This window comes from Erythrolamprus reginae, chromosome 4, assembly GCF_031021105.1.
Source record: "Erythrolamprus reginae isolate rEryReg1 chromosome 4, rEryReg1.hap1, whole genome shotgun sequence".
Lineage (NCBI taxonomy): Eukaryota > Metazoa > Chordata > Lepidosauria > Squamata > Dipsadidae > Erythrolamprus > Erythrolamprus reginae.
The window spans coordinates 20,577,870-20,605,692 of record NC_091953.1 but is presented as its reverse complement, the minus strand read 5'-3'; the positions used below and the strand labels follow the sequence as shown (position 1 = coordinate 20,605,692).

The 27,823-nt window shown below is 44.8% G+C and overlaps 5 pseudogenes; all 5 read left to right on the top strand.

Moving 5' to 3' along the window:
- The first annotated feature begins 14,401 nt into the window (after positions 1-14,401).
- On the top strand, positions 14,402-20,037 carry LOC139167116 (serine/threonine-protein kinase SIK2 pseudogene; annotated as a pseudogene).
- Positions 20,038-20,177: 140 nt separating this feature from the next.
- On the top strand, positions 20,178-21,930 carry LOC139167115 (serine/threonine-protein kinase SIK2 pseudogene; annotated as a pseudogene).
- A 41-nt stretch (positions 21,931-21,971) lies between these two features.
- LOC139167114 (serine/threonine-protein kinase SIK2 pseudogene) lies at positions 21,972-23,821 on the top strand (annotated as a pseudogene).
- A 41-nt stretch (positions 23,822-23,862) lies between these two features.
- On the top strand, positions 23,863-25,712 carry LOC139167112 (serine/threonine-protein kinase SIK2 pseudogene; annotated as a pseudogene).
- A 41-nt stretch (positions 25,713-25,753) lies between these two features.
- Positions 25,754-27,571, top strand: LOC139167111 (serine/threonine-protein kinase SIK2 pseudogene; annotated as a pseudogene).
- Positions 27,572-27,823: the final 252 nt, after the last annotated feature.

Below are 27,823 nucleotides of genomic sequence, written 5' to 3'. Positions count from 1 at the left end.
AAACCAATAAAAACACTGGTGTATTGGTTGTATATATAAATAGGAAAACATAGCCATCAAGCCATTCCCTCTTGGCGTAAACAAAGCCTAAACAAGAAATAACAAATAGTAAGCCAAATGAATTAAAGCAAGGCATAAGAAAGAGAAAATGAATTATAATTAAATCTAGCGTACATCAACATTATCCTTTATGGTCCCATGCTTTCCTAACCCTGAAAGATGTCCTTGTTTCAGCTATGTCTATAAACCATTTCACGCATTGTCTTTTATTCCTTAAACGTTTCACATTTCTTTTTAAAAATCTCACCAGTTTCTAGTTAGTTAGGACTTTCTCATCTTGAATCATTTTTCCTCTATTTCTCGGTATATAGACATGCTTGGGTGTGTTTCATTCCTTCCAATTACCACAACCGGATCACATCAAGGTACTTTTTATGGTTATTCACTTTCCGTTCAATTCACATTCATCACCCATTCATAACTGACACTGTTTCTCCTTGTCTTAAAGTGTGCTTGTTAACTAAGCCATTATTCTTGCATTCCCTTTGTTTCTATGGTCCCCCCCCCCCTGATTTGCCCCCCTGATCTCAATTAAAGCTGTCCCATTATATATGTAGTTTTTCCTGCTGGCTGTAAAGGAAGCACTGGTCAGTTGAAACACATTTTGACAGAAGTACAACCAATACTCAGTTTTATCTCGTGCGTGCTTACACTACTCTATGCAAGCTATTGGGTTCTCTAGTTTAGAGACCATCTTGCAAGCCAACATACTATTTCCTGCTAACTGAGAGAACATGCACTGCAGATAGTAACACAAACTTGTTTTCTTTTTCAATATACCTTATTAATGAAGCACAATATTATTTCCCTTGTCCTGAAATAATTAGGATTTATAATTTGTCACCTATTAAAAGTTAAGTCAGACTTAATTGTGTATGTATTGTACTGTCTCTAATCAGCATTGATTATTGCCATTGGCATAATTTTGGCTCTCAGAACTGATCAAAAGACTTAAATACTATCCAGAATTGCTGTATCAGTTACATGGGCAGCATAGAAATTTATTAAATTAATACATGGATTTCTTCAACCCATTAATAAGGATCTGTCCCCTATTTTTATCGTTAATAGGAAGAACATAAAAACTTATTTCCTATCAAGTCATACTTTTGCAATTAAACTTTGAAAGTAAACTTTGACTATTAGTATAAGTGCCAAATTTCTTTTTTATATACTTATGACTATTTTGGAGAACAATATTCTGACTACCACCAGATATATACTGTACTACATCACAATATATTACATATACAGTGATACCTCGTCTTACAAATGCCTCGTCATACAAACTTTTCGAGATACAAACCCGGGGTTTAAGATTTTTTTGCCTCTTCTTACAAATTATTTTCACCTTACAAACCCACCGCCGCCGCTGGGATGCCCCGCCTCCGAACTTCCGTTGCCAGCAAAGCACCCGTTTTTGTGCTGCTGGGATTCCCTTGAGGCTCCCCTCCATGGGAAACCCCACCTCTGGACTTCCGTGTTTTTGTGATGCTGCAGGGGAATCCTAGTAGGGGAATCCCAGCAGCGCAAAAACGGGCGCTTCGCCTGCAACGGAAGTCCAGAGGTGGGGTTTCCCAGCTAGGGGAACCTCAGTGAAATCACAGCATTGCAAAAACACAGAGGTCCGGAGGTGGGGTTTCGAGGACTTCAGTGTTTTTGCAATGCTCCATTTTCCCTAATGGGCAGGAGGCACCAATTGCCTATTTTTCTAGAACGCTATCTGGGGCTGAGCGCAATTACGCGCAGATTGACAAGGAAGCTTTGGCATTGGTAGCCGGGGTGAAAAAATTTCACCATTATTTGTTAGGGAGACCTTTCCAATTAGTTACAGACCACAAGCCTCTCTTGGGTCTGCTGGCCACAGGACGGCCAACTCCTCCCTTCATGTCTCCCCGTATGTCCAGGTGGGCTATTTTTCTAGCTGCATATGACTACAAGCTCATTCATAAAGGGGGATCTACTATTAATCACGCAGACGGCCTTAGTCGCTGTCCATTGGGGCAGAGAGTAGAAGACCCAGCGCCAGCTGCAGAGGTGCTCCTTATTGAATTAGATAAGACTCCTGTGGTCACTGCCAGAGAGGTGGCATTGGAAACCAGGCAGGATAAGATTTTGAGCAGGATTTTGAATTACATTCTAAAAGGCTGGCCAGTAAATGGGGACGATCCCTTAATAGGGGAATTTAAAACAAAGAGGCTAGAACTGTCAGTTATGCATGATTGCATACTCTGGGGGGAGAGAGTGGTTATCCCCACTGCCCTGAGACCGCGGGTTATGAAAATGCTGCATGAGGGACACCCAGGGGTGGTGAGGATGAAAGCATTGGCAAGGGGATATTTGTGGTGGCCAGGCTTGGATAAAGAAATTGAGAACTGGGTGGCAACATGTGGCCAGTGCCAAGAAACGCGGCCAGACCCGCCTAAAACCACCCCTGCACAGTGGGACAGTCCCCAAGGGCCATGGTCTAGGGTGCACATTGATCTGGCTGGACCAGTGGGGAATAATATGTTTTTAATCCTGATTGATGCGTATTCAAGGTGGCTTGAAATAGTGCCATTAACATCTACCACATCATCAGCAGTAATACATGTATTAAGGAAGTTATTCACAACACATGGGTGCCCAGACATATTAGTCTCAGACAATGGGCCCCAATTTACATCTAAACAATTTGAAGTGTTCCTAGCTGGTCTTGGAGTCCGACATGCACTCACATCGCCCCACGCAGCGTGGTCTAATGGAGCAGCAGAACGTTATGTTCGAGTGGCCAAAGAGGCCATTAAGAGGTCAGCTCCAGGTGACATCCAGGAGAGATTAGACACGTTCTTGCTGACCCAACACATAACACCTAGTATGACCACTGGGAAAAGCCCTGCTGAGTTGCTAATGGGGAGAAGGTTAAGATCACCCCTTGATAGGCTGCACCCCTCCTACATCAAATTAAAACCGGACAATGTACTAATACCTGAGCGTGCAGTGGCCGTGGGACAAAAAGTATATGTTAAAAATTTTGATGCGGGAAAGCATTGGGAAAGTGGCATTGTGCAAGATCAAACAGGTCCCAAAACATATATGGTGAAATTACTAGATGGCCGCCTCTGGAAAAGGCACATTGACCACATTAGGGGGAGAGTGGAGAAAGCCGAGAGTGAAGGACATAAAGATAACACTCATCCCCTCCCCACAGGGAATTTCGCAAGGGCTAACAGGAACCCGGAACCAGTTGATTGGGACTTACCTGGGGGAAATAGCCACTCCAGCGCTGCCTCAGCTCTGCCATCTCCTGGTCATGGAAGCAATGCGTCTGCGGGACGAGAGGAACCATCTTCGTCGGTGGACACACAAGTCATGAGCGACCCTAGACGGTCAGATCGGACCTCGCGAAGACCCCCTCACTTAGAAGACTTCGTTACTTACTTGACCGAATAAATACCTGTAAAATCATCCAGAAGGGGGAGGGGTGTTAAATCCTGTAAATTCTGTAATGTTCTATAATGTTCTGTATCTGGGTTAACTTGTTAAACAAGAGTTGTTAAGCAGAATTGAAAGAAACCATAGGCATTGTTTACCTGCTTCCTATTGGTTGCTGTAGAGGGCGCCAAAATGGAAGAGCTGTCAGCCGCCGGCTGTTGCTGAGGGAAAGTCTTTAAATAGCAGAGCTACTTGTCTTACGCGCTTCTTCTGTTAACTCGCGTATACAGTGAAAGTGTTTTTCCGCTCGCTTAGAGCCTGTAGAGAATAAAAGGATTTTATTTGGAGACCGTGTTTCTCGGTTATTACACTCCCTTTGCTGGGAAACCCAACCTCCGGACTTCCATTGCCAGTGAAGCACTCGTTTTTGCGATGCTGCGATTCCCCTGCAGCATCGCAAAAACACAGAAGTCTGGAGGTGGGGTTTCCCATGGAGGGGAGCCTCAGGGGAATCTCAGCAGCGCAAAAAGGGGCGCTTCGGCTGGCAAAAGAGGTGAATTTTGGGCTTGCACGCATTAATCGCTTTTCCATTGATTCCTATGGGAAACATTGTTTCGTCTTACAAACTTTTCACCTTAAGAACCTCATCCCGGAACCAATTAAATTTGTAAGACAAGGTGTATCACTGTATATACATGTATGTGTATGTATATGCGTGTATATGTGTGTGTGTGTGTGTGTGTATTTGCCATGACTACTGCTGCTTCTCCTTCTTCCCTTCCCGCTCTTCTCCTCTCACCTTCTTGACATTCTGTTTTTAGACATTGCCCTTGAAATGTAAGTGCCATGCTTTGAAAACTCTTCTCATAATTTGGAAGTAATAATGCTCCTTATCCATGATGAGATGCAACAGACATTATTTCAATTGAATTTGAAACTTCATAGTGCACCTGGTGCAGGTGCAAATTTAAAGCTTGTGGAATTGCTTAAGGTGAAGAAAAACCCACTTTCATAAAAATTTGTTTACTCAACCACATGTTCAGATTACACACAGTCTTTGGAGTATGATGTCAATTGGAACCAGGATTGCTGTCACTAAATGAGGCAGTTGCAAAGCATAACATTGTGTGATTGCATTGCCTAGTGATGACATTTCTGGATGTCTGCATAGGTCATAACTACAAAACCCTCGTGCTGTTAAATGGGAAGAGGTTGCAGTCCTGATAAGATACTGTTGCCACAACGGTTGGGGAAGGCTTTGAGGCAGAGCCCCATAGAGGGCCACGACTTGCAGGCAAGCTGGCACAATTTTATATGGGAAGGAAAATATAATGCAGATTAATAAAAAATACTATATAAAAAACCCCCTAAATGGTTATCTCCTATGGAAGCAACAATCTACCCAAATGTGTTAGACATGGACAAGAAAGTGGCCTTAAATAGGAAAAAATAAAATTAGGTGAAATATTAACAGGAACAGACGGGACCGCCTCTTGCCTTATGTATCTCAGCGACTGGTTAGGGCCCACAGAGTTGGCCTTCTCCTAGTCCCATCAGCCAAACAATGCCGGGCCCTAGGGGAAGGGCCTTCTCTGTAGTTGCCCCTGCCCTCTGGAATCAATTTCCCCCCAGAGATCTGTATGGTTCCTACTCTCCCGGCCTTTCGAAAGAACTTGAAAACACATTTGTGCCAACAGGCCTGGGGCTGTTGAACTGGTCATCTTACTCCAGCCCCTGCCATTGATTGGATGATTGGTATGACAGATTCGTGTGTGAGATGTGTTGGTTCAGGAAATTGTTTTTAAGTTTTATATAAGATTGGGTTGTTTTAGATTAATTCTGATTTCTGTGTTAAGTATGTAATTTATGCTGTAAATTACAGCCCCTGAGTCTCAGTAGAAGGTCGGCCTAGAAATCAAATAAATAAATAATAATAATAAAAGTTGATAAAGAAATTGTACAACTATTTGCTGTCTGTTGAAGTAGAATTTGAACAAGTAAAAGAGGCGATGATAAAACGGATGAGACATATAGTACATACAATAGACAGGAATATATGGCAGCAACTATGGGAAAGGAATTATAAATGACAATGTCAACAGCATTAAAAAAAAACATGTATAAGATGTTTTACAAAGGACACATGCCTCCAGAAAGATTAGCTCACATATTTAAGACTAAATTCATGAAGTTTTGGAAATGTAATGACTCTTTTTATCATATGTGGCGGACTTGCACGGAAGCCAAAAAATTTGGACAGAGGTTCAAATATGGATTGAGAAGATTTTGAAACAAAGTATTGATTTAAAACCTGAAATATTCCTTTTTGCCATATTGCCAGAAAAATTCAATAAAGAGGAAATATACTTAATTGTTCACATATGTTGTGATTCAGTCTGAGGCTCCTCAGGGAACGGCTGGAACTCTGCTGGCTCCATGCTCAGAGGGGGAGGACGAGGAACAGGAGGAGGAGGAGGACCAGGCAGACGGGGAAGAGGAATGTCAGGACGAGGAGGAGGGAGAACAGCCTGAGACCCCCGGGGGGGAGCTCTCCCCAGCGAGTAGCCTGGAGTCATTAGATGAGAACGCACAAGCCATCATAAATATGAGGCAGAGAAGGGCAGCACAACGAAGGGGACAATTAGCCAGGTATTTCCATCCCTAATAGGCAACAGCTGGGTTTGGGTGTGGTTCTCCTCAGAAAGGTTGAAAAGGCAGGCCCGCCCTTTCTGTATTGTGGAGAGTTATCTTTTGGGAGTCCTGTGACCTTGCTTCGATCCTTGGCGTCTCTGATTCTGGCTTGTGGCCTCGAAGGCTGAAAACTTGGGGGAGGCGTGGGTTTTATTATCTACAGTGGTGTGTGTGTGCCAACAAGAAGCCTGTTGTATTGTCTGGCCGTCGTGACTCTTCTGTGAAGCTTCATAGCATTCCAGTTTGTAAGAACAGTTTTTGTTATCTGTGTTTGTTTTCAAAGATATAAAATGACTTTGCTTTTTACCAGCATGTCTGGCTACTCTGTTTAGTTGGTGTTGACGTCTGGGGGAACCCAGACAGAACAACCTAGTGATTACCGCTAGAATTGTATATGCACAAAATTAGAAGTTGAATAGAGTACAAACAGGAAGAGAAGTACTAAGGAAGATAATGGATTATGCAGAAATGAGTAGACTAAGAATGAAAATTAAAGATGAACTGTAGAAATTGCGCAAGCCACTATGTAGGAGAAACGGCTAAATGATTTAAAACCAGGGTGGCATAAGCATAAACTAGTGGTCTGACGCCAAAGCAGCGCTCCCAGATCTGGACCCCTATGAAGGAACAGGGCCATGAATTTAACTTCAGAGTTCGGGCCCATGATGAAACAAAGGGAGGCCATCTCCTGAAAGAAGCCTGGTTTTCAAATAAAAACTTCTTTAATAAACACATTGATATACCACTGGCATATCAGGCATTAAGATACCAGCAAAGCCCCAGTGGGGATGGATCATTAGGGTTAGATGGGGATCTGAAAAAAATCCCCCCACATAAGGAACAGCCTAATGAAGGTGGGGCAAACTCCAATTGCATGCAGGAGAGCACACTGGAAGAGCACAGAGACGGTGTGTGTGTGTGTGTAACAATGCAAACCCAGTACATGAGTACAATATGCCCATGTTACACCAACACTCCGCAGTCTGCATTGGTTGCCGATCAGTTTCCGATCACAATTCAAAGTGTTGGTTATGACCTATAAAGCCCTTCATGGCACCGGACCAGATTATCTCAGGGACCGCCTTCTGCTGCACGAATCCCAGCGACCAGTTAGGTCCCACAGAGTGGGTCTTCTCCGGGTCCCGTCAACTAAACAATGTCGCTTGGCGAGACCCAGGGGAAGAGTCTTCTCTGTGGCGGCCCCGGCCCTCTGGAACCAACTCCCCCTAGAGATTAGAATTGCCCCCAACCCTCCTTGCCTTTCGTAAGCTGCTTAAAACCCACCTCTGCCACCAGGCATAGGGGAATTGAGATACTCTTTCCCCCTAGGCCTTTACAATTTTATGCATGGTAATGTCTGTATGTATGTTTGGTTTTATAATAATGGGTTTTTAACTGTTTTAGTATTGGATTATTATTACATGCTGTTTTATTGCTGTTGTTAGCCGCCCCGAGTCTGCGGAGAGGGGCGGCATACAAATTCAATAAATAAATAGAAATAAATAAATAAATGATGATGAGCAAAAAAGATGCTAGAGGAGACAATGTGGATACTTAAGGAAGGGAGGAATAACAACAAGGGGAGAAAATGGTGATTAGCACACCCCAAGTATTGCCTCATAATCCTACTCTGCCCCCTGGGGAGAGAAAGAGGCAATACGCAAAAGATAACAAACTCAAACTCAACCCAGACAAGACGGAGTGGCTGTGGGGTTTGCCTCCCAAGGACAATTCAATCTGTCCGTCCATTACCCTGGGGGGGGGAACTATTGACCCCCTCAGAGAGGGTGCACAACTTGGGCATCCTCCTTGATCCACAGCTGACATTGGAACATAATCTTTCGGCTGTGGCGAGGAGGGCGTTTGCCCAGGTTCACCTGGTGCACCAGTTGCGGCCCTATTTGGACAGGGAGTCATTGCTCACAGTCGCTCATGCCCTTATCACCTCGAGGTTCGATTACTGCAACGCTCTCTACATGGGGCTACCTTTGAAACATGTTCGGAAACTCCAGATCGTGCAGAAGCCATCATGGGGCTTCCCAGATTCTCCCACGTTTCTACAACACTCCGTGGCCTGCATTGGCTGCCGATCAGTTTCCGGTCACAATTCAAAGTGTTGGTCATGATCTTTAAAGCCCTACATGGCATTGGACCAGAGTACCTCCGTAGCCGGCTGCTACCGCACGAATCCCAGCGGCCGATAAGGTCCCACAGAGTTGGCCTTCTCCAGGTCCCGTCGACTAAACAATGTTGTCTGGTAGGCCCCAGGGGAAGAGCCTTCTCTGTGGCGGCCCCAGCCCTCTGGAATCAACTCCCCCCGGAGATTAGAACTGCTTCCACCCTCCTTGTCTTCCATACACTATTTAAGACCCACCTATACTGCCAGGCATGGGGGATTTGAGACATCTTTCCCCCAGGCTTATTATAATTTATGTTTGGTATGTATGTGCTGTTTGGTTTTTAATTATGATAGGGTTTTTAGTTTTTTAATATTAGATTTGTGCCATTATAATATTGTTTTTATCGTTGTTGTGAGCCGCCCCAAGTGTTCGGAGACGGGCGGCATACAAATCTAATAAATAATAATAATAATAATAATAATAATAATAATAATAATAATTATTATTATTATTATTATTATTATTATTATTATTATTATTATTATTATTAAAACAGGGACAGAAACCCTACCTGTTTTCATGACCCAGCTAGCAACAGGAGGGAAGGAAGGGTATGGGCCTGTGACGCGGGCAATGAGCAAAGTGAGTAGCATTATATAAAATCAACTGTCTTCAGTGGGGATTTTAACACTCTGACGATGTTAGTAGAGGGCTAATGAAACCTTAGTTAATTTTCTATGTTTCGAGAGTGATGGCACTGCCATAGAGAAGTCTATCCAGGCAGCAACTGCAAGATAGGGTCCCTATCCACTGCAGAGCAGAATTCTACAGAAAGGCCTCAGCTATAATATAAACCATGCCAATCAACTGGAATTCTTTGCAGTCTTAAAAAGAGCGTTCAGAACCACAGGACTTTCCAAAGAGATCCAAGAAAACATCAGACAAACCAGCAAACATCCAAACTATAATCAACCAGGAGACAAAAGCCAAAGCACGGTTATCATGGAGTGATCATAATATATACAAAAAGCAAAAGAATTACTAAAATGACATCCCAGTGAACAGCAACACCATCAAGACAACTGGATGAAGAAGACTTTCAGCAACCTCACCAAGAAAGGCCAAATTACCAAAAAGATATAGCGGTAGACAAGAAGTAATGGGAAGGACCTGCTCCACACATAAACCTGACATACCTCTCCATCCAATTGTATCATTACCAGGGACCCCTACTTACAACATCCCAAAAGAATTAAGGCAAAATTTTGAGCATTTCAACAACGGCAAGATAGCGTTTTGTGATACTTGGACGATCTTTTCTGAAAGATCACAAAACTGGTGATTGGGCCCAGTTTTGTGTGTTTTGTAAGAATAGAGTAGAATATACGAAAAAGGTGTTGTATTTCCTTAAAATAAAATGAGGCATAAATATGTTTTTAAAATAATGACATGATGTTTGGCTTAAAGCAAAAACACCCACTTCTTAATTGCGTGTACTCCCATTAATGAGAAAATATTACACTTGGATTTCACCCTTTGAAAATTAATTTGAAATCATGCTATGCATATATTGTAAGGAAAAGAAGGCATTTTCATCATAGCGAGATATGTATATGTATGTGTGTATATGTGCATGTATATGTGTGTGTGTATGTATATGTTCGGCTACCTTTGAAAAGTGTTCGGAAACTTCAGATTGTGCAGAATGCAGCTACGAGAGCAGTCATGGGCTTCCCTAAATATGCCCATGTTACACCAACACTCCGCAGTCTGCATTGGTTGCCGATCAGTTTCCGGTCACAATTCAAAGTGTTGGTTATGACCTATAAAGCCCTTCATGGCACCGGCCCAGATTATCTCAGGGACCGCCTTCTGCTGCACGAATCCCAGCGACCAGTTAGGTCCCACAGAGTGGGCCTTCTCCGGGTCCCGTCAACTAAACAATGTCGTTTGGCGGGACCCAGGGGAAGAGCCTTCTCTGTGGCGGCCCCGGCCCTCTGGAACCAACCCCCCCAGAGATTAGAATTGCCCCCACCCTCATTGCCTTTCGTAAGCTTCTTAAAACCCACCTCTGCCGTCAGACATGGGGGGACTGAGATATTCTTTCCCCCTAGGCCTTTACAATTTACGCATGGTATGTCTATATGTATGTTTGGTTTTTATAATAAGGTTTTTTTTAGTTATTTTAGTATTGGATTGGATTGTTACATGTTGTTTTTATCATTGTTGTTAGCTGCCCCGAGTCTACGGAGAGGGGCGGCATACAAATCCAATAAATAAATAAATAAATAAGTGAGTGAGTGAGTGAGTGAGTGAGTGAGTGAGTGAGTGAGTAAGTAAGTAAGTGTGTATATGTGTATGTATGTATGTATTTATACCATTTTGGGCCAGCTTTTAAGTGCTTAATACACCCTAGATAATTTATATGACAAATGTGGCAACCTTGTTTATTCCTTTCCCTAATAGTATCAAACTGAATATAGACCTCACAGCTTATGGGTTGTAATTTTAATAGTATTGACAATGCATAATTGATAGACTGGATTAAGGGATAATTTACAATAGAGTAAGCAACCTTGAGACGTGAATCAACTGAATCTGTTTTCTGTGGCTCCTGAAATATTCATCCCGCCAGAGCAAATTGGGAAGCTGACCAGCACTATCACATTTACATGCCAGAGAAAGAGAAACCAAACTTCAAACCAAACTCCTCAAAGTAAATCCCAGAATCAAAGAGATTCCTGAGCCCAGATGGGTGGTCAACATGTCCAGCTATCTGCTATCCACTGCAGAACAGAATTCAATGGAAAGGTCCCAACTATAATACAAACCATGCCAATCAACTGGAATTCTTTGCAGTCTTAGAAGGAGCGTTCAAAATCACAAAGAGATCCAAGAAAACATCAGGCAGTCCAGAGCAGGTGCCCAAAGTATAATTAACCAGTAGATAAAGTCAAGCCACAGTTATCATCTCCACCCCATGTCCAGTCAACGAAGCAGTGGAAGTGATGTGCCGTTGCCTGGAGGCTGTTGGGGCCTGGATGGGTGTCAACAAACTCAAACTCAACCCAGACAAGACGGAGTGGCTGTGGGTCTTGCCTCCCAAGGACAATTCCATCTGTCCGTCCATTACCCTGGGTGGGGGGGAACTACTGACCCCCTCAGAGAAGGTTCACAACTTGGGTGTCCTCCTCGATCCACAGCTGACATTGGAACATCATCTTTCGGCTGTGGCGAGGAGGGCGTTTGCCCAGGTTCGCCTGGTACACCAGTTGCGGCCCTATTTGGACAGGGAGTCATTGCTCACAGTCACTCATGCCCTCATCACCTCGAGGTTCGATTACTGCAACGCTCTCTACATGGGGCTACCTTTGAAAAGTGTTCGGAAACTTCAGATCGTGCAGAACGCAGCCGCGAGAGCCATCGTGGGGCTTCCAAGATTCGCCCACGTTTCTTCAACACTCTGTGGCTTGCATTGGCTGCCGATCAGTTTCCGGGCACAATTCAAAGTGTTGGTCATGACCTTTAAAGCCCTACCGCACGAATCCCAGTGACCGATAAGGTCCCACAGAGTTGGCCTTCTTCGGGTCCCGTCGACTAAACAATGTTGTTTGGCGGGCCCCAGGGGAAGAGCCTTCTCTGTGGCGGCCCCGGCCCTCTGGAACCAACTCCCCCCAGAGATTAGAACTGCCCCCACCCTCCCTGTCTTTTCTAAACTACTCAAGACTCATTTATACCACCAGGCATGGGGGAGTTGAGATAGCTCTTCCCCCTAGGCCATTACAAGTTATGCATGGTATGTTTGTGTGTATGTTTGGTTTTATAATAAGGGTTTTTTAGTTGTTTTTATTATTGGATTGTACATGTTGTTTTTATTATTGTTGTTAGCCGCCCCGAGTCTATGGAGAGGGGCGGCATACAAATCCAATAAATTATTATAAATTATTATTATCATGGAGTGATCACAATATATACAAAAAGCAAAAGAATTACTAAAATGACATCCCAGTGAACAGCAACACCATCAAGACAACTGGATGAAGAAGACTTTCAGCAACCTCACCAAGAAAGGCCAAATTACCAAAGAGATATAGTAGTAGATAAGAAGCAATACACCACCCAGAGTCTGTAAGGAATTGTGCAGCTTATAAATTTAATAAATTAAATTAAATCCTGTAGAAATGAAAGAAGCCAGACCACCACCCAGAGCCCTCATGGTTCTTTCTGTCCCAAGAAAGGATCCATTCTGGAGCTAGCCTGGGAGACTCCCTGGCCATAGAGGACTTCCGGAATCAGGAGTGGGACTGGACACCAACAAGAAAACCTGTCATCGGCTGCGGGACAGGCCAGCAAGGAAGGAGGGAGGGCTGGCCTCTCTCCAGTCCTCATTCAGCAGCCTGCTATGGCCATCAGCAAGGCCCCCAAGGTACGGCCGGCTTCTCCTCCTCCTCCTTCCTGCCTTATCCTTGTCTCTGTTGGGGTTGGCCACCTGCCCCCCCACACACAAACATACCCATTTGCCATTCAAGGCGAAACAGGGTGGAATTAACCCTGTCCTGCTGGGCTTCTTTCCTCCCACTGGGAAAGCTCTGTGCCCCATGGGTAGGGGAGTCCTCTTTGCCAGTTGGCTGGTGAGCTTGCTTGGAAGATCTAAGGAGAGACCGAGTCCTCCGGGTGAGTGTTGTTCCCAAAGTGAGTGAATGGAGTCCTAGATTGGCTAGGAATGTGAGTGAAAGTTTGTATGTTTGGTTGGGGAGGGGCATACCTCTCCATTCAATTGTATCATTACCAGGGACCCCCTACTTACAACATTGCAAATTATACCCAGTAAAAAGCAAAAGTAAAAAGAACAAAGTAGAACATAAATAGAAACTTGAAGTGAAAAACAAAGAGGGCAACAGCCAAATAAAAATTAAAAAAATGGGAAAATTGGTCAAAATCCTTTCAATCAATATAAATGGATTACCGATCAAGAGAAGGAAACACTTTAACAAACTTCAACAACAAAACATAGACATAATCTGTATTCAAGAAATACACGTCAGAAAGGAACATATAAATTTACTAGAAACACCGAAACTTGGAAAACTATTAACATCGTTAGACAATTCAAAAAAAAAAAAAAGGAGTTACAAAATATTTTAAAATCTGCTGCAGCCGCAAAAAATATATCAAGACGATGAAGGAAGGACACTTATGATAGAGGTATAAATAAACCAAGAAAATATAAATATATGCATATAATGCATTATAAATATATATGCACTTAACAATGAAAAAAAAGTATTATAAAGATTTACATGAACAAATAATAAAACTAGGGAAGGACAGAATATGTATAGTGGGAGATTTAACTGCAGTTTCAAATATAAAATTGGATTATAGAATATAAAACAGAAAAGTAAAAGAAAGACCCGACCATCTACTTTTTTTGATGGTAGATGGGAGTTACAACTTAGAGATGCATGGAGGGGAAACCATTGGGATAAAAGACAGTATACATACTACACTGCCCCACAAAACTCATGGTCGAGATTAGATATGGCCTGCATAGACACAAAAACATTGAATAATAGAAGAAATTGAAATAAAACCCAACATGTGGGCAGACCATAGTCCCTTAATCCAGTGTTTCCCAACCTTGGCAACTTGAAGATATTTGAACTTCAACTCCCAGAATTCCCCAGCCAGCATTCGCTGGCTGGGGAATTCTGGGAGTTGAAATCCAGATCTCTTCAAGTTGTCAACGTTGGGAAACACTGCCTTAATCTTTATGGTAAAAGAAATAAAAAGGAAAATAAAAGATTGTTCATGAATCAGGCAATAATAAAACAAAAGAAATATATGTGAAATATAACAAATATAGACCTTCCAGGAAAAGAAAGAATGTGCCTTCTTCATGAAAGAAAATTGGAATGAAGAAACTGCAATCCAAAAACTTTTGTATATAAGGGGTCTAACAGTGGGGGTGGGGAAGTATTGAGTCTGACACCAATTGTGCACGTTCTCCCACTTAAAAAGATGAGAGAGGCCTATAATTGACATCATAGGTAGATCTCAACTATGAGGGACAACATGAGAAAACACATCCGGAAAATCAAATTGTCTGATTTTTAATGACTAATAATAATATTCCCATCGGAGAATACAACGAGCAGGTCCTCAGGTTGATGCACAGACTAGCAAAAGAGTCCCTGCAGGATAAGAGTTACAACCATTTTGCTGCTGGTAGAGAGGCTGAAGCCCCACCATGAAATGGCTGCACATGGAAAGTGATGTGGGGAAGTCTGTGCGCACGCGGCCGCGCAGCTTTGAGGAACAGTGACTGCTGCACTAACGAGGTTTGCGAGTTGACGACGGTGGTTAGTGTCGTGAGGGAGGAAGGGTGGGGGGACTCCTCACGCATTGCTTTAACTCCGCAGCGAATCTCTCGCTGCGCTTATTTCTTCCTTCCGAGAGAAATCCTGAGGCGGCGACCATTGCTGAACTTGGCAGAGACCGGGAGTGGCGGAATGGAGAGGTGGCGTTTTGCGCCTGGAGGACAGCCTGCGACCAAAGGGGAGTGGACAGGCGAGTAACCGGCCGCCTCTTCGACTTCTTCCAATATTTCCAAGTGGGGTTGGATCCGTTTCAGGATACCGTGGGGAAGGAAAGGAACGGGTAGCTCCGAAAGGTGGTGGGGTTTTTTCCCCGTTTAATGTTGTTTGTATGTTTGTTGGTATAAAATTAAAAATTAAAAATTAAAAAAAAGTGCTGTTTTCTCCGGTAGGTAAACAAAACAAACATGAGGTTCAAGCATCACAAGTATAGATGCCATTCTTCGCAGGGAGAGCTTTAGGCATTTAAGCTCTTTTTGTTGTGAAACTGGTTATAGATTTCCCCCCCTCTTTTTGTTATTTATTTATATAATTAATTCCTTTTTAAAATTTTATAGTGTTGACTCAAAACTAGGCAAAGGATGCCTTACAGACGACCACTAACCGGTGCAGAACTTGAAGACCTAGCCAATGCCTCTTCTGAGGATGACATCACAGAAGAAAACGTGTCTGAAGAGGAGGATCACATCAGGGATGGGGACAGCAATTATGAAAACTCTGATTCAGAAGCGTAAGACCAAGACTTACTACCATCAATGGTGGATGTGTAGTAAAGCTAGACTCTATTGGAAAATGATAGAAAAAATAATAAAAAAAATTGTAAAGCAAGACATAGAAATAACCCTGGAATTTTACTTACTGGGAATTACTAACCAGACTTACAAGAAAGAAATTTTATATTTAGTTATACATATTTTGACCGCGGCTAGGATAATATATGCACAAAATTGGAAAGGGGAAGACATCCCCAAAGAAGAAGAAGTTATTAAAAAAATATTGGATTGCGCTGAAATGGATATGATGACAAGACGGTTAAAAGATCAAGAAGATACGGAATTTTATGAAACATGGAACAAAGTTTATATATGGATTAATAAGAAGAAACAGTAAAAATAAACAAACAAATAAATGAGTGAACTGTTTTCGTAGAGATAAGATTTATATGTTATATTAAAATTAGTTAGAATATGATATTAGAAGTATATTAGAATTATATTGGTAAAGTAGCGGGGCTAAAAATCAATAAACAAAAAACTAAAATATTAACAAAAAACTTAACAAACATAGAAAAGAAAACACTAGAAGATAAATTAGATCTACAAATAGTAAAAAAAGTTAAATACTTGGGAATAAAATTAACAGCAAAAGCAACTACAATAAAAGAAGATAATTATACCGTCCTAATAAAAGAAATACAAATGAAACTGGAAAAGTGGAATAAACTACCTATTTCACTTATTGGTAGAATATCAACAATTAAGATGTCCATACTACCCAAAATATTGTACCTATTCAGAACAATCCCAATTATGTTAAAAAAAGGCTTCTTTCAAAAATTGAACAGAATAATAACAAAATTTGTTTGGGCTGGGAAAAAATCTAGGATCAGAATTCAATACATGCAAGATAACACCAAACAGGCAGGTTTCGGGATACCCGATTTCGAAATATATTACAACGCATCGATTATGGATTGGCTGAGGGAGTGGTTCAAACTAGAAAACAAAAGATTATTGATATTAGAAGGACATGACTTGAGAATTGGATGGCATGCTTTCTTATGGGAGAATAAGGAAAAAATACACAGCTATTTTAGACAGCATATAATTAGGAATTCACTATACACAACTTGGACAAAAATTAAAAAAATGCATTATCATCAAATTCCAAAATGGTATTCTAGCATGGAGGCGACAATATACCCAAATTCGAGAGAGCTAAATAAAATGCTCAATTATTACCAAATATTGGGAAAAAATGGGGAATTAAAAACAAGAGAACAACTAGAAGAATCTGGAATAAAAATTGATTGGTGGACATACAATTTAATTAAATCAAAATATCAAGAAGGGAAAAGAAAAGAGATACAAATAAAAGAAACAGAATTGGATAAAATAATCTTAAGCCCAGATAAGAAAATGATTTCAAAATTTTATAGATATATGTTAAATTATAAAATGGAGGATTATATTGTCAAAAATAATATACACAGCTGGGGTAGAAACTTTGGGTATAGTATAAGCTTGGACAAGTGGGAAACAATTTGGACCAAAAACTACAAATTAACGAGATCAACAGCTTTCAGAGAAAACATATATAAAATGTATTACCGGTGGCATCTCCCCCCGGTGAGGCTAGCACAAATGTACAAAGGAATAAATCCAAAATGCTGGAGATGCAAAGGAAAGGGGACCTATTACCACAGTTGGTGGACCTGCCCAATAATTAAAAAAATTTGGACTAAAATGCAAAATTGGATAAAAGAAATATTACAAATTAAAATAAACAAAAAGCCTGAAGCATTCCTCCTTGGGATCATAGACCAAAACATAGATAAAAATACTATCTATTAATACACATATTGACTGCAATTAGGATAGCAATAGCCCAACAATGGAAACAACCCAAACCTCCAGATGATGATTTGATAATAAAAAAAATTCTAGATTGTGCAGAATCAGACGCATTAACACTCAAATTAAAAAACAAAGAAGAATCCAAACATTATAAAACTTGGAAATACCTCTATAATTGGTTTAAGAGAAGAAACAAAACTCAAATTGAAATACAAGAATAACAATACTTTATATCCTTTTTATTATATACGGAAAATTATAAAAGATTTATATACAATATACTTTTTTAAGAACGATTTGTATGAATTTAAATAAATTAAACATGAATGAAAGAAGGCGGAAAAAAATGATTTTAAAAAAATAGAGATAACCTAAAGGAGAAAATGGTAGATACTGTGGTTATGACACACTTCACCAGAAAATAATTTAAAATTACAAAAATGATTTATAACTTACCCCCTAAAGGGAATTTAAGTACAAATACTATATATTATGCTATACGTTAATTGGTTTTGCTATTATTGTTTAATGTACTTAAAAAAGTAACTATATTATAAGAATTATTTATGTTTGTTCTTTTTTTGTTTGTTTGTTTTGTTTGTCGATATGTGTTGATTTGGCATTGTTTTAATCTACGATGTATACCATTCATTTTATCTGTGTAAATGTGTATATATGTAATAAAAAACTTTTTCTAAAAAAGAAGAAGACGTATATTAGAATTAGTTTATATATGAAGAACTATTATGAGAAGAATTTTAAAACTATATTAGAATTAGTTTATATATGAAGAATTATTATGAAAAGTTAAACAAATTATTTCTTTACATTTATAACAATGAATTGAATTTCAAATATGTATTCTTTTTGCTGTATTCAAATTTATACTTTTGAAATAAACGGGGAAAATACAACCCCATTTTTTGTGTTAAATGTATGTTTGTCTGTTTGTTCATTTTATAAAAATCAATAAAATTTATTAAAAAAAAGAAGCGTAAGACCAAGAACAAGATACCACTCAATCCTGATGCGCAAAAAATTCCTTCAAAAAACAGGGATGTCACTTGGTTTTTAGAAAATAACCATAACGATAGATTGTCTGCTGCAAATGTTATTAGATGTACTCCTGGCCCCACCAGATTTGCTACATCAAGAGCTCCTGATATAGTATCAACATTCCTGTTGTTCCTAAATTTTAAAGTTACAGATATCATAATAAAAATGTCCAACATTGAGGGAAAACAAATTTATGGTGCTAATTGGGAAACAATAGAGAGGCTGAAGCTGGTAGAGAGGCTGAAGCCCCACCGTAGTAGCTTCCCCATCGATCAGTTGTTAGACTCCCACCAGCGACGACCCAGCACCATCGCCGAGCAAACAGTCGCCAAGACTTCTATTGCTCCAGTAAACTTGTACTCTCAAAATGTCCGGCTCCAAAGGTCTCCTGGCCTCCCACTCACAGCACAGGCATTCTTCTTTTCCAGGTCCATCTGGCAGGTGGAAACTGCTTTCATGGAGGAAGAAAGAATCAACACCCCTAAAGTGAATGGTTGCCTGCTGGATCCCGTATCCTCCCAATGATGGTAAGGAAGGGGTGCCAGTCCCTCCTGAATATCATGATGGAAATGTCCATCAATGAAGGGGTGGAACCCGAAAGGAAATCCAAAATCTATCCCACTCAGGCTTTTGCAGCGCTGCAAGTATCTCACAGTGGAAAGAGGCAACAAACCCTGGTGGAAATGACCAATCCCTTCTTGGCCATGCCAGGCCCAGGAAAAGTCTTCTCGGTGGATGAGAACCAATCCTTGAGCAGCGTTGACTCAGAATACAACATGGGATCTATCCAGAGGGATCTAAACTTCTTGGAAGACACCACCTCCTTGTAGGAAATGGTTCTGGCCAACCCGCCAGCTCTGAGGATGACCCCCGCTTTTATCGGCCTGAGACGGCCTAATCCGGCCATGCAGGTGTTGACAACCCACAAACAGGAAGTTCACAATCATTCCTCAGTCAGCTTTCGAGAGGGGCGCAGGGCATTGGACACATCCCTGGCACAAGGAATTGTAGCCTTCAGGTAACACCTTTAGAACATGGCGAGAACCAAAGGCCTCCTGAAGCTGAACAAAATCCAGTTGTTGTACGACCAGATGAGGGCAGAAGATGAATCTTCTCTGGAATCTGCTTCTCCTCACTTGCAAGACCTTGGGAATAGTTCCCAACAGGAAGAGGCGTCCTTGCCCCAGGAAGCAGCTTCCACCTTCCCCAGTGGCCTCCATCCCCCATCAAGGCGTCAGAGTTTAGAAACACAGTATCTGCAGCACCGCCGTCAGAAACCCAGTCTGCCTTCAAAAGCCCAGCATGCCTGCTGGATGATTTGCAAGGAGCCGGATGGAACAGCAGCTACAGGAGCACAGGTTGTATCAGAAGCACCTCTTCCTCCAGAAGCAATCCCAGCTGCAGACCTACTTCAACCAGATGCAGATTGCTGAGAGCACCTATTCCTAACACAGCCAACTGCCCCTCCCTTGCCACAAGGAACCCCCTTCTCCTCTTCCTCTTCCTCCTGCTCCTCCTCTTTCCCAGTTCGGCTTGGTGCAGCCTTTGAGCCCCATCATGGAGCCCCCCTTTGCCGAAGACATGCAATACGACCCTTTCCTCAGTCAGTATCAGAAGCTGCAGCTTGACCTGCAGCCTCCCCGCTGCCCTCCAAGGATCCCCCCATGTTCCATCGGGGATGCACTATCCGTAACAGACTTGCAAAGGGGTGCTGGGCCTCTCACCCACCCTAGATTATGCTAGCCAGCCTCAGTATCACCTGGACCCAAAGCAGAATAAAATCCATGATATAAGTCCCGAGGGGCTCGGAACCTCCCAGCTCTCAGTCCACTTACGACACCTTAAACCTTGCCCAGTTGCCTGGGCTCTTGGATTGTGAAATGATGAAGATGGTGGATTCCCAACTCGGAGGCTACGTCTTGGTGAACTAGAAGCATTCTGGTGGTGGTGGTGAAGCTGGGAATGGTGGCTCGAAGTCCAGTCACCCCGTGGCTGCAGATTTCTTTCTGGGCTCCACAGCTTCTTCCCTGGTCTTGGATTCCAAAAGTCTGAACTGGTACTAGTGGAGAAGAAGGGCCAGGAGGGCTGAAGGAAGACCCTGCATTTCTGCACACAGAACAAAAAACTCTTCCTAAGAGAAGGATGTAGCCCGCTTCCGAGAAAGGAGGAAATCCTTCCAGGAACCTTGGGTGTTCAACTCACCACTCAAATCCTCCTCCATCAGAGGAAACCTGGGAGAATTCAGGAAGGAGGAGTGAATTTGCTCTATACCATACTTGGCAATAAAAGCAATACCTTCTCCTTTTCCAGGTCCATCTGGCAGGTGGAAACTGCTTTCTTGGAGGAAGAGAGAACCAACCCCCCTAAACTGAATGGTTGCCTGCTGGATCCCGTCCTCTCCCAATGATGGTAAGGAAAGGGTGCCAGTCCCTCCTGAATATCATCATGGAAATGTCCATCGACGAAGGAGTGGAACCTGAAAGGAAATCCAAAATCTATCCCGCTCAGGCTTTTGCAGCGCTGCAAGGATCTCACAGTGGAAAGAGGCAACAAACCCTGGTGGAAGTGACCAATCCCTTCTTGGCCATGCCAGGCCCAGGAAAAGTCTTCTCGGTGGATGAGAATCAATCCTTGAGTAGCGTTGACTCGGAATACAACATGGGATCTATCCAGAGGGATCTAAACTTCTTGGAAGACACCACCTCCTTGTAGGAAATGGTTCTGGCCAACCCGCCAGCTCTGAGGATGACCCCCGCTTTTATCTGCCTGAAACCGCCTAATCCGGCCATGCAGGTGTTGACAACCCACAAACAGGAAGTCCACAATCATTCCCCAGTCAACTTCCGAGAGGGGCGCAGGGCATTGGACACATCCCTGGCACAAGGAATTGTAGCCTTCAGGCAACACCTTTAGAACATGGCGAGAACCAAAGGCCTCCTGGAGCTGAACAAAATCCAGTTGTTGTACGACCAGATGAGGGCAGAAGATGAATCTTCTCTGGAATCTGCTTCTCCTCACTTGCAAGACCTTGAGAATAGTTCCCAGAAGGAAGAGTCGTCCTTGCCCCAGGAAGCAGCTTCCACCTTCCCCAGTGGCCTCCATCCCCCATTGCTCTCCAGGTGCCAGAGTTTAGAAACGCAATATCTGCTGCACCGCCATCAGAAACCCAGTCTGCCTTCAAAGGCCCAGCATGCCTGCTGGATGATTTGCAAGGAGCCGGATGGAAAAGCAGCTACAGGAGCACAGGTTGTATCAGAAGCACCTCTTCCTCCAGAAGCAATCCCAGCTGCAGACCTACTTCAATCAGATGCAGATTGCTGAGAGTACCTATAACTAACACAGCAAACTGCCCCTCCCTTGCCACAAGGATCCCCGTCTCCTCTTCCTCTTCCTCGTCCTCCTGCTCCTCCTCTTTCCCAGTTCGGCTTGGTGCAGCCTTTGAGCCCCGTCATGGAGCCCCCCTTTGCCGAAGACATGCAATATGACCCTTTCCTCAGTCAGTATCAGAAGCTGCAGCTTGACCTGCAGCCTCCCCGCTGCCCTCCAAGGATCCCCCCATGTTCCATCGGGGATGCACTATCCGTAACAGACTTGCGAAGGGCCGCTGGGCCTCTCACCCACCCTAGATTATGCTAGCCAGCCCCAGTATCACCTGGACCCAAAGCAGAACGAAATCCATGACAAAAGTCCCGAGGGGCTTGGAACCTCCCAGCTCTCAGTCCAGTTACGACACCTCAAACCTTGCCCAGTTGCCTGGGCTCTTGGATTGTGAAATGATGAAGATGGTGGATTCCCAACTCGGAGGCTACATCTTGGTGAACTAGAAGCATTCTGGTGGTGGTGGTGAAGCTGGGAATGGTGGCTTGAAGTCCAGTCACCCCGTGGCTGCAGATTTCTTTCTGGGCTCCACAGCTTCTTCCCTGGTCTTGGATTCCAAAAGTCTGAACTGGTACTAGTGGAGAAGAAGGGCCAGGAGGGCTGAAGGAAGACCCTGCATTTCTGCACACAGAACAAAGAACTCTTCTGAAGGGAAGGAGGCAGCCACTTCCGAGAAAGGAGGAAATCCTTCCAGGAACCTTGGGTGTTCAACTCACCACTCAAATCCTCCTCCATCAGAGGAAACCTGGGAGAATTCAGGAAGGAGGAGTGAATTTGCTCTATACCATACTTGGCAATAAAAGCAATACCTTCTCCTTTTCCAGGTCCATCTGGCAGGTGGAAACTGCTTTCTTGGAGGAAGAGAGAACCAACCCCCCTAAACTGAATGGTTGCCTGCTGGATCCCGTCCTCTCCCAATGATGGTAAGGAAAGGGTGCCAGTCCCTCCTGAATATCATCATGGAAATGTCCATCGATGAAGGAGTGGAACCTGAAAGGAAATCCAAAATCTATCCCGCTCAGGCTTTTGCAGCGCTGCAAGGATCTCACAGTGGAAAGAGGCGACAAACCCTGGTGGAAGTGACCAATCCCCTGTTGGCCATGCCAGGCCCAGGAAAAGTCTTCTGGGTGGATGAGAATCAATCCTTGAGTAGCGTTGACTCGGAATACAACATGGGATCTATCCAGAGGGATCTAAACTTCTTGGAAGACACCACCTCCTTGTAGGAAATGGTTCTGGCCAACCAGCCAGCTCTGAGGATGACCCCCACTTTTATCGGCCTGAGACGGCCTAATCCGGCCATGCAGGTGTTGACAACCCACAAACAGGAAGTCCACAATCATTCCCCAGTCAGCTTCCGAGAGGGGCGCAGGGCATTGGACACATCCCTGGCACAAGAATTGTAGCCTTCAGGCAACACCTTTAGAACATGGCAAGAACCAAAGGCCTCCTGGAGCTGAACAAAATCCAGTTGTTGTACGACCAGATGAGGGCAGAAGATGAATCTTCTCTGGAATCTGCTCCTCCTCACTTGCAAGACCTTGAGAATAGTTCCCAGCAGGAAGAGTCGTCCTTGCCCCAGGAAGCAGCTTCCACCTTCCCCAGTGGCCTCCATCCCCCATTGCTCTCCAGGCGCCAGAGTTTAGAAACGCAGTATCTGCAGCACCACCGTCAGAAACCCAGTCTGCCTTCAAAGGCCTAGCATGCCTGCTGGATGATTTGCAAGGAGCCGGATGGAACAGCAGCTACAGGAGCACAGGTTGTATCAGAAGCACCTCTTCCTCCAGAAGCAATCCCAGCTGCAGACCTACTTCAATCAGATGCAGATTGCTGAGAGTACCTATAACTAACACAGCAAACTGCCCCTCCCTTGCCACAAGGATCCCCGTCTCCTCTTCCTCTTCCTCGTCCTCCTGCTCCTCCTCTTTCCCAGTTCGGCTTGGTGCAGCCTTTGAGCCCCGTCATGGAGCCCCCCTTTGCCGAAGACATGCAATACGACCCTTTCCTCAGTCAGTATCAGAAGCTGCAGCTTGACCTGCAGCCTCCCCGCTGCCCTCCAAGGATCCCCCCATGTTCCATCGGGGATGCACTATCCGTAACAGACTTGCGAAGGGCCGCTGGGCCTCTCACCCACCCTAGATTATGCTAGCCAGCCCCAGTATCACCTGGACCCAAAGCAGAACGAAATCCATGACAAAAGTCCCGAGGGGCTTGGAACCTCCCAGCTCTCAGTCCAGTTACGACACCTCAAACCTTGCCCAGTTGCCTGGGCTCTTGGATTGTGAAATGATGAAGATGGTGGATTCCCAACTCGGAGGCTACATCTTGGTGAACTAGAAGCATTCTGGTGGTGGTGGTGAAGCTGGGAATGGTGGCTCGAAGTCCAGTCACCCCGTGGCTGCAGATTTCTTTCTGGGCTCCACAGCTTCTTCCCTGGTCTTGGATTCCAAAAGTCTGAACTGGTACTAGTGGAGAAGAAGGGCCAGGAGGGCTGAAGGAAGACCCTGCATTTCTGCACACAGAACAAAGAACTCTTCTGAAGGGAAGGAGGCAGCCACTTCCGAGAAAGGAGGAAATCCTTCCAGGAACCTTGGGTGTTCAACTCACCACTCAAATCCTCCTCCATCAGAGGAAACCTGGGAGAATTCAGGAAGGAGGAGTGAATTTGCTCTATACCATACTTGGCAATAAAAGCAATACCTTCTCCTTTTCCAGGTCCATCTGGCAGGTGGAAACTGCTTTCTTGGAGGAAGAGAGAACCAACCCCCCTAAACTGAATGGTTGCCTGCTGGATCCCGTCCTCTCCCAATGATGGTAAGGAAAGGGTGCCAGTCCCTCCTGAATATCATCATGGAAATGTCCATCGATGAAGGAGTGGAACCTGAAAGGAAATCCAAAATCTATCCCGCTCAGGCTTTTGCAGCGCTGCAAGGATCTCACAGTGGAAAGAGGCGACAAACCCTGGTGGAAGTGACCAATCCCCTGTTGGCCATGCCAGGCCCAGGAAAAGTCTTCTGGGTGGATGAGAATCAATCCTTGAGTAGCGTTGACTCGGAATACAACATGGGATCTATCCAGAGGGATCTAAACTTCTTGGAAGACACCACCTCCTTGTAGGAAATGGTTCTGGCCAACCAGCCAGCTCTGAGGATGACCCCCACTTTTATCGGCCTGAGACGGCCTAATCCGGCCATGCAGGTGTTGACAACCCACAAACAGGAAGTCCACAATCATTCCCCAGTCAGCTTCCGAGAGGGGCGCAGGGCATTGGACACATCCCTGGCACAAGAATTGTAGCCTTCAGGCAACACCTTTAGAACATGGCAAGAACCAAAGGCCTCCTGGAGCTGAACAAAATCCAGTTGTTGTACGACCAGATGAGGGCAGAAGATGAATCTTCTCTGGAATCTGCTCCTCCTCACTTGCAAGACCTTGAGAATAGTTCCCAGCAGGAAGAGTCGTCCTTGCCCCAGGAAGCAGCTTCCACCTTCCCCAGTGGCCTCCATCCCCCATTGCTCTCCAGGCGCCAGAGTTTAGAAACGCAGTATCTGCAGCACCACCGTCAGAAACCCAGTCTGCCTTCAAAGGCCTAGCATGCCTGCTGGATGATTTGCAAGGAGCCGGATGGAACAGCAGCTACAGGAGCACAGGTTGTATCAGAAGCACCTCTTCCTCCAGAAGCAATCCCAGCTGCAGACCTACTTCAATCAGATGCAGATTGCTGAGAGTACCTATAACTAACACAGCAAACTGCCCCTCCCTTGCCACAAGGATCCCCGTCTCCTCTTCCTCTTCCTCGTCCTCCTGCTCCTCCTCTTTCCCAGTTCGGCTTGGTGCAGCCTTTGAGCCCCGTCATGGAGCCCCCCTTTGCCGAAGACATGCAATACGACCCTTTCCTCAGTCAGTATCAGAAGCTGCAGCTTGACCTGCAGCCTCCCCGCTGCCCTCCAAGGATCCCCCCATGTTCCATCGGGGATGCACTATCCGTAACAGACTTGCGAAGGGCCGCTGGGCCTCTCACCCACCCTAGATTATGCTAGCCAGCCCCAGTATCACCTGGACCCAAAGCAGAACGAAATCCATGACAAAAGTCCCGAGGGGCTTGGAACCTCCCAGCTCTCAGTCCAGTTACGACACCTCAAACCTTGCCCAGTTGCCTGGGCTCTTGGATTGTGAAATGATGAAGATGGTGGATTCCCAACTCGGAGGCTACATCTTGGTGAACTAGAAGCATTCTGGTGGTGGTGGTGAAGCTGGGAATGGTGGCTCGAAGTCCAGTCACCCCGTGGCTGCAGATTTCTTTCTGGGCTCCACAGCTTCTTCCCTGGTCTTGGATTCCAAAAGTCTGAACTGGTACTAGTGGAGAAGAAGGGCCAGGAGGGCTGAAGGAAGACCCTGCATTTCTGCACACAGAACAAAGAACTCTTCTGAAGGGAAGGAGGCAGCCACTTCCGAGAAAGGAGGAAATCCTTCCAGGAACCTTGGGTGTTCAACTCACCACTCAAATCCTCCTCCATCAGAGGAAACCTGGGAGAATTCAGGAAGGAGGAGTGAATTTGCTCTATACCATACTTGGCAATAAAAGCAATACCTTCTCCTTTTCCAGGTCCATCTGGCAGGTGGAAACTGCTTTCTTGGAGGAAGAGAGAACCAACCCCCCTAAACTGAATGGTTGCCTGCTGGATCCCGTCCTCTCCCAATGATGGTAAGGAAAGGGTGCCAGTCCCTCCTGAATATCATCATGGAAATGTCCATCGATGAAGGAGTGGAACCTGAAAGGAAATCCAAAATCTATCCCGCTCAGGCTTTTGCAGCGCTGCAAGGATCTCACAGTGGAAAGAGGCGACAAACCCTGGTGGAAGTGACCAATCCCCTGTTGGCCATGCCAGGCCCAGGAAAAGTCTTCTGGGTGGATGAGAATCAATCCTTGAGTAGCGTTGACTCGGAATACAACATGGGATCTATCCAGAGGGATCTAAACTTCTTGGAAGACACCACCTCCTTGTAGGAAATGGTTCTGGCCAACCAGCCAGCTCTGAGGATGACCCCCACTTTTATCGGCCTGAGACGGCCTAATCCGGCCATGCAGGTGTTGACAACCCACAAACAGGAAGTCCACAATCATTCCCCAGTCAGCTTCCGAGAGGGGCGCAGGGCATTGGACACATCCCTGGCACAAGAATTGTAGCCTTCAGGCAACACCTTTAGAACATGGCAAGAACCAAAGGCCTCCTGGAGCTGAACAAAATCCAGTTGTTGTACGACCAGATGAGGGCAGAAGATGAATCTTCTCTGGAATCTGCTCCTCCTCACTTGCAAGACCTTGAGAATAGTTCCCAGCAGGAAGAGTCGTCCTTGCCCCAGGAAGCAGCTTCCACCTTCCCCAGTGGCCTCCATCCCCCATTGCTCTCCAGGCGCCAGAGTTTAGAAACGCAGTATCTGCAGCACCACCGTCAGAAACCCAGTCTGCCTTCAAAGGCCTAGCATGCCTGCTGGATGATTTGCAAGGAGCCGGATGGAACAGCAGCTACAGGAGCACAGGTTGTATCAGAAGCACCTCTTCCTCCAGAAGCAATCCCAGCTGCAGACCTACTTCAACCAGATGCAGATTGCTGAGAGCACCTATTACTAACACAGCCAACTTGCCCTCCCTTGCCACAAGGAACCCCCGTCTCCTCTTCCTCTTCCTCCTCCTCCTCCTCCTGCTCCTCCTCTTTCCCAGTTCGGCTTGGTGCAGCCTTTGAGCCCCGTCATGGAGCCCCCCTTTGACGAAGACATGCAATACGACCATTTCCTCAGTCAGTATCAGAAGCTGCAGCTTGACCTGCAGCCTCCCCGCTGCCCTCCAAGGATCCCCCCATGTTCCGTCGGGGATGCACTATCCGTAACAGACTTGTGAAGGGCCGCTGGGCCTCTCACCCACCCTAGATTATGCTAGCTAGCCCCAGTATCACCTGGACCCCAACCAGAACGAAATCAATGACAAAAGTCCCGAGGGGCTCGGAACCTCCCGGCTCTCAGTCCCAGGGCCGCCGATAGACGGGTATTACTGGGAGCCCCGTACCGGGCCCGGTGAAATTGACCAATTAGAGGGCCCGCAGCCAGCAGCTCCTTGCACATGCGCAGACTGTCACCTCAGAAAAGAAAAAGA